Source organism: Pteropus alecto, unplaced genomic scaffold (genome assembly GCF_000325575.1).
Source record: "Pteropus alecto unplaced genomic scaffold, ASM32557v1 scaffold72, whole genome shotgun sequence".
Taxonomy (NCBI): domain Eukaryota; kingdom Metazoa; phylum Chordata; class Mammalia; order Chiroptera; family Pteropodidae; genus Pteropus; species Pteropus alecto.
Genome location: NW_006436811.1, coordinates 7,861,152 through 7,867,986, shown reverse-complemented (window position 1 = coordinate 7,867,986; position 6,835 = coordinate 7,861,152). Strand labels below are relative to the sequence as shown.

The following is a 6,835-nucleotide window of genomic DNA, read 5'->3' as shown; positions in this document are numbered from 1 at the left end:
AGCTCTTTTGTTTGGGGGTTTGGTGTTTTCACCCCCCAGCTCACCCGCCCCGCCCCACCCCCCCGCGCCTCTCCGATTTCCTGAGCTGCGGGCTGCAAGGGAGGAGAAGCCGCGTCTTGCAAACCCCTCGCCTGGGCCCCGGGGTAATTCGATGCGGGCCTGGCGAGGCTCCCCACGCTAGACCCGGGCTCGCGTCTCGGCAGCCTCCACCCACCGGCCCACCCTACATTTAGTGCATCATGTGATCCGGGTAAGTCATTTGCAAGTACAACAGTTCCCTGGGTTGCCCCCCATTCATTTCCTGAGAACTGCAGAGAGCAGCTGAGAGGCTCTGCCTGTGCGTGTGCGAGTGTGCGTGTGAGTGTGCGCGGGTGACGCCGTGTGTGCGAGTGAGTGTGCGCGCGCGTGTGTGAGAGAGAAAGGGAGAGAGAGAGGGGGACTGTGTAAGGGAAAGAAAACAATTTCTCCTGCTCTGCAGCTTCTGTTCAGGTCTGTGCCGATTCCGTTTCTTATCAAAATAAACAACCCCCTCCTCTCTCTCTTTTTTTTTTTTGCCATCCCAAATCAGACCGTATTCTCTTAACATGTTTTATTTTCCTTCTGTCATCTGCTCAAGTTAAATCATTTTGGTTGGTCTGTGTTCTTAAAGGGGGAAAGTGTTGGGAAGCAGGAGGGGGCCGAGGGAGGGCTATGATATTGCAAAGCAAGTATCGCCCGTCGGATTCTTGGAGAAGAAAGAAGGAGCCCCCACCCCGCTATTTTTTAAAAGAACTTAACAAGTAACGTGAATTAAGCAAATGTTTTTCTACCCCTAATGGAATTGTTGGTTGCAGTGTTTGCCAGACAGTTGCTAAGGATGAGAAATAAAACACTAGGGCTGAATTTGGGGGCGAGGGCTTGTGGAAGTAGTTTGCCCCCAGGAATAAAGCGAGTTCGGTGAAAAGCTGCCGCACCGGGGCTGTGTGGGCTCTGGGTGTGCGCTGGAGAGTGGAGGGGAAAGGGTTAAGGCGGAGATGACACTGCTGGCATGAATAGTGGTCCTGGTGCTACATTCAGTATTGTCTCTGGTCGTAATGATGTGTAACTGTCACTTGCTACAGTGCCTGGTCCATGGAAGTAGCCAGGGGCTGCCCCGTGGCTGTTATTTTCAATTACAAGGGACCTGGCTGGAGTTGACAAGGGCCAACTTTGCACGTCCACCCTGGCCGGGAAGTCCGCCTAGCCGCTCTGGGAGCCACTTCTTGCCTAAGAAGCTCGCTCTCAGGACTCGGACTTGACCTCCGCGACATTACTCGTGTCCTAGTTAGATGCTTCTCTTTGGGGAGAATCAATCCTGCTTTTGTTGGGTTGAGAACTGCCTGTTAGAACTTCGAAAACTTTTATCTTTGAGGAAAAGGGTGGGGTGCACTCAACAGTTCTGTTTCGAAAGTGTATTTGAAGCAAATCTTGGAAAAAGTACCAATTCCTTTGTTTTATGCCCTGTAGCTTCCCAACCCCCTTCACCCTGCGCTTCGAGTTTTGCATACTTTAATAGTAATAGCCTTAATTCAGCTGATAAAAGCTGACTTTGAGTTAAAGAGTTAAAGAGTATTAGTACAACGGAATGTGTAATCTGGATAAACAGTTTGTGTGGTTAATATTGTCAGCTCTCTAATTTAACTGTACAGATGGTTTAAGTATGGTTCTATATGGATTGTTTGAAGCAATTCCACTGGCTAATAGAATTCTCAGCGGAGCACTCGGATGCTTTATTTTAAATCAGCTTTAATATTCTCTCACTTTCTCTGTAACACCAGGGAGATGAGCAGCTCTATTTACATTTGGTGCATGTGCATCTAGTGGCTTCGGTAGACATCTGCCAATCAAGTACACGTCATTCTGCAAATCCACCTAGCCGCCTCCTTGCCCTTTTCTTACTGGAGGATAGAGTTGTTTAGATAAGTAAATGCTCTGAAATAAATTTGGTGTCTTTTTACAGGCAGCAGCATGTGATGGGGACAGGGGTGGTCACTTTGAAGAGTGGGTGCATATCATCTTCTAAGAAATGCTCTTTGGAATTAGCATTCATTAAAACAGTCCCCCCCGCCCCCCCAAAGCCCGATTGTGCTATTTGCAAATCTCATTCAAATGTTTACATTTTTAGAAACCACCTAGAAATTGGTTATGGAAAAAGAGGTATACTGTTGGGCTAGAAAATGTTTAACTGGAGAAGCTTAGTAGAAATAGGATATTGAAGGGCAAATATTTCAGTTGCATAAGTTCTATTCATTGCTGCAGCGTGGTCAATGTGGAGACTACCTGGAGTATATCAAGCTCCTATGAGTTGGGGAGAGACCAATTTGAGCATATGAGAATTGGCAGAAATTTGTAATGTGTTTAGGAAAGGGGTTTATTAGTCTACCTTCTAATCCATAACTCTTATGAAGCATTCTTAAGCTGGTAAAATTTGGAATGTTTCCACATGAAATTTTCATAATTTATGAACTAAAACTGTGTAACTAATATAGCTGTGACCAGTAAACAAAACATTCTTGAAGGTGTTCCTGTTTATTTTTCAAGTGCTTCAGTTATTTATTACTTAAAAATGCATATTTAAAAGAAACTCTCGTTAGCTAAACTTTATTTTGGAATGCTTTGTATTACTGTTTATTGAATGAAAATCGTTGTGCTAGTGAGCCTTTAATATTTTTTTCTCCACAAAGTTCTGTTTTAACAACTGAATGTCATCTGGGAGAAAACCAGTCCTGATATATAGCATTTGAGACCTTGACCTTAGCAACTCTTGGCTGGTTGTTGTTTACTACAGCTGCAGCCTATGTGTGTACAGAAAGGGGAGGGACTGCAAACACTGGTGTGCTCACTCTCCCCTGGCCAAAGGAAGAACAAATCAGGATGCTCGATGGTCATTCTTAAGAGCACGATCAGGCATCTAATTGCAAATAATGTTCTGGTCATTTAAAAAATATGTATGTCCCTCAGGGATTACTTCCCGTCCTTCTGTGAAAGGTAAACATGGACTCGAACAGACTCAGAGTGAGTTTTAGATGTTAGATCATCAAGCAGGCTGTAATCAACTTATTAAAATAATTTGATCTTAATTACATATATATATTTTTAGACACCTTCTGGGCCTATACTGAGGGCATTTTGAACTCAAGCCAGTGTTGGTTAATCTAGTTTTGAGTAACCTTCTCAGTGAGGTGATTAAATAGTTGAATATATAAAGGCCCTGGACATTTTCATCATTGTACAAAATGGGAAATGTGGAGTTTCATATTTATGCAAATTAACATTAGAATAACCATATTGAAATGGGGGTGTCAAATGGTTTGTTTTCTTTATATTGTAAAACAATCTTAATGTCACACTCATAAATCTAGATGTAGATGATTTGTGTATTAATACAGAATAGTTATGTTCTACAACACTAGAGATGACACACTCAATTGAAAAGTTATTCATTTTTTAGTTAAATAAATCTCCCAATTTATACTTCTGTATTGATTAATGAGCAAGAGCTAAAAATTCCCAGTTTCATTCAGAATGGACACCATGGATATCTTTTCCTTTTAGAAAATAACTTTCATTTTTGTAAATAATTCCTAAAATAAGTTTCAGTGCTTACCTCTAACATTTACATTTTGAAAATACCATATGCTAGTAGAGTGGAAATACCTATATTTTTGCCCACTGCTCATTTATTTTGTTTCAAAATTCACATTTATTTGCTTTTCAGCCTTCAAGTTATGTACAGCTTTCAGTCTTAAGTATGTACAAAATGTAAGAGTAAAAATATTAAAATTAAATCACTGGCAACACCCTGTAACCACAGCCTTAACTCATCCATTACAACCACAGCTCCCAAAATCAAAAAGCGAGTAAACGGTTGGGCCTTGCCCTGTGCCCAGAGGGTCAGCAGTCTTAAGCTCCATGAGACGTGCTTGGTTTCTAGCTCCCAAGCCTGTCCAGAGGACTGCTTCACTTCAGCTGGCCAGAATCATTTTCAGGGCCTAGACCAGCCACACCCCATCTTGAAGTCAGCCTTTGAGTTCTGTGGTCAAGAACACATGCTGTGGATTAAATGGTTGCTTTCTCTATATATTCTCAGTAATTATGTTACAAAAGGATTTTTCGGTTTTGGGTGTTTATTGTCATAAAAGTGGCTACTTGAGTAGTCATATTGCTCCATAAAAATTTGTTTTGGTCTGGCGGTAGATTATAGGATATTCACCCAAGAAATTCTGCTCTGGTATGGTCTTTCTTCCTGTAAACTCCCCCCACCCCTCAAGTCATACTTTTATTTTATTTTTTGCTCATTTCATGGTATTTATTCTAAAACGTTTAGTGTAATAATTGGACTAGTCCAAACAGTATTGCTATTGAGGTACTCATGGGCTAATAGAAAGCCATTGGTTGCTATATTGCTGCAGAGAAGGTGAGAGGGGAAAAAAATGGAAGCTTTGGGATGGTTTTCCTATCCCCATCAGAGGCTGCAGAAGCTCCCACTATTACTAGTTGCTGGCCTAGATATCCTGGAATTGTGTTCCAAGTGCTACATTCACCATGCTTATCAGTATCTAGTAGCCCCCCTCATCTACAGGGGTTGTGTTCCAAGACCCCAATGGATGCCTGAAACCATGGATGGTACAGAACAGTATATATACTATGTTTTTTTTGCTGTAAATACACCTTTTCACTTAAAGGAATACTTTATAGCTTCTCTTTGGTATATCCGAATTACCAGCATCACTGCCCTTGTGCTTTGTGGCCATTATTAAAAAATGAGGGATACTTGAGCACAAGCACTGCCATACTGTAACAGTCAATCTGATATCCAAGAGGGCAACTAAGTGACTAATGGATGGGGAGCATATGCAGCGTGGATATACGCTGGACAAAGGCATGATTCAAGTCCTGGACAGGATGGAGCTGGATGTCTTGAAATTTCATCAGGTCACTCAGAATGGCGCACAGTTTAAAACATGAATCGTTTATTTCTGAAATTTTCCATGTGATGTTTTCAGACCGTGATTGACCTCAGGTACTGAAACCTTGGAGAGTGAAACCATATATAAGGGAGGACAAGTGCATATAGCTTTTCACGCTAATTTATGGCACCTTCTGTATGCATATACTATTTATACATATGTTCACTATTTTGCTTATGTGTTGTGTATATATATAATACTTATGTTTTTATATTTTTTATCTATATTGGTACATCCCACACCATGTACATTATGATCAAGAATTATAGTAAAAAGCCTTCCACACACACTTGTATTAAAAAGAGGAAAAACACAGTCTGTTTTTTCAAATTCTATGTTTAGTAATACTATTCTCACTTTATTTTTGAGATTAAGAAGCAAACTCATAACAAAACATGAAAACAACACTGCCCCAAATAAAAACCAATAAACTTAAATGGCAACAAAGATGGATTATTGTAAAAAATGAATAAACTACTGTAGAGAAATCCTTCATTTCATAATTAGGTGTCTGCTAAGATTATACATCCTGGAATCAGGACTGATTCTAGTGTCAGAAATACCACAATTTGAGTCAGTGCTCTTTTGCTTACTAACTCTGGGTGACCTTGGTCAAATTTCTTAACCTCTCTGAGTCTGTGAAATGGGGAGAATAAAATGTAGTTTGTAGGGCTGTGGTGTGGGTAAAATGTGATAATGTGGGTAGAAATGACTTTGTAATATTGTGAAGTACTGGTGTGGCAACTGATTTGACAGAAAACCATTTCCCATTCCCTACCCCCTGGCCTAAAAGGGATGAACTTTCCAGCTTCTCAAAGTGAGCATATAAATTACAGTGATGGAGAAGGAATTTCCGAGTGTGGGTAGAAAACTTCTAGCAGTCAAAGGTCATGAATTCCATTTCTGTCTCACCAGAGATTTGCTCTGTGACCTTGAGAAAGTCACTCTATAAAGTTTCTATGTAGCTGGTTTAAAAGTTGCTATTAACATATAATGCAGGTAAAGTATCTGAGCTTTGCAAAAGATAAATACATGGAAATATAGTTTTCATTATCATTTACAGAAAATAGAAAATAAAGATCAACAGTGATTATTTAGAGATGCTAAACCTCTAGGCTACTTTAATGAGTCAACTGAAACTTCTGTCAACTGGTCACTAAAAATGTCCTTATTTTTTTATAGAATCATTAAATTTGTGCTGTTGTACTATAATTTAGAACAGTCTATTGAACTACAAATCTCTAGTTAAGCTAAGATTCCGTTGATTAAGCTATGTCTGATTCATAGCTTAGAGTCTTTTGGTTAGACCCAAAGACTCGAGCATCGTTGAAACACAGCAGTACACAATAAAGAAAAGTAGATGATGGAGATCTTAAATGGGTATTTGAAAATTTATTGAACATACTTTATATGCATACATTTTTTCCGCCATGTTCATTTCTCAGATTTCTCTAAAATGTGAAGGAATTAAGAACAATATTAATTTCATAATTTCTCCCTAACTGCATTTTCTCCAGTTGAGGCAAAAAAATATTTTTCATGGTTTTCTGAAACACTCTGTTCTTAGAAGAGCAGAGAACAAACTCAAACTAGCTCATCAATATAACTAATTTTAGACTCTTTTCATGTCACACATACACCTTGCCTAACTCTTGTTCATGTTACAACACTCTAAAATAAGCATCACTTTCTGTGTGACTCCTATTTATCATCCCTTTAAGAGTATGCTGGGTTCCAGTCTGTATTCTGTGGCCTCATAGCACATGATATTGTATTGCGTCTGGTGTAATTGCTTCTTGCTTTGCCTTGTCCCCTCCCAATAGTAAGCCCCTTGAGAGCAGGAAATG

At 39.9% G+C, this 6,835-nt stretch overlaps 1 protein-coding gene across 13 annotated transcripts in view; it reads left to right on the top strand.

Annotated features, from left to right (window-relative positions):
- Positions 1–17: 17 nt before the first annotated feature.
- KLF12 (Kruppel like factor 12) overlaps positions 18–6,835 on the top strand; it is a 371,797-nt gene continuing 364,979 nt past the window's right edge. For 5 of the 13 annotated variants that reach the window (XM_015590862.2, XM_015590864.2, XM_015590859.2 and 2 more), the window contains exon 1: positions 20–250. The gene's annotated coding sequence lies outside the window, so the exon portion shown is untranslated. Of the gene's footprint in view, positions 251–284; positions 490–6,835 lie in introns of those variants that run through there. The other 8 variants (XM_025048178.1, XM_025048177.1, XM_025048179.1 and 5 more) reach the window with 4 other exon arrangements.